Source organism: Lepidochelys kempii, chromosome 1 (assembly GCF_965140265.1).
Source record: "Lepidochelys kempii isolate rLepKem1 chromosome 1, rLepKem1.hap2, whole genome shotgun sequence".
In the NCBI taxonomy this organism is placed as follows: domain Eukaryota; kingdom Metazoa; phylum Chordata; order Testudines; family Cheloniidae; genus Lepidochelys; species Lepidochelys kempii.
The window spans coordinates 176,436,937-176,437,291 of NC_133256.1; positions in this window are offsets into that span (position 1 = coordinate 176,436,937).

The following is a 355-nucleotide window of genomic DNA, read 5'->3' on the forward strand; positions in this document are numbered from 1 at the left end:
TTGAAATCAAGCACAGTTCACAAAACAATTGTACAGTGTCTTAAAGCTCCTCAGTAGTGCTTGTTCTTCTTGGTAATTGAAAGTTTATCTTGGGAGGCGAAGTGTACTAGTTATAAGCGCTAAGATTTTTCAGAACAGAATGTTTGTTAAGTGCATCAAACTTGAGCAGAGGTTAGGATCTCAGTATGAAGAAGAAATTTGTAGCAATCCTTCGTCATATAAACTATTATAGTTTATCTTTTCTGGTGGCATTTTTTTTTCTCTCCAGAAGAACAAGCTAATAGGACAACTACATTATTTGAGTTGTTCATTTATTTGCAAGTTGTACTTTAACATTTGTAATACCATTGTACAA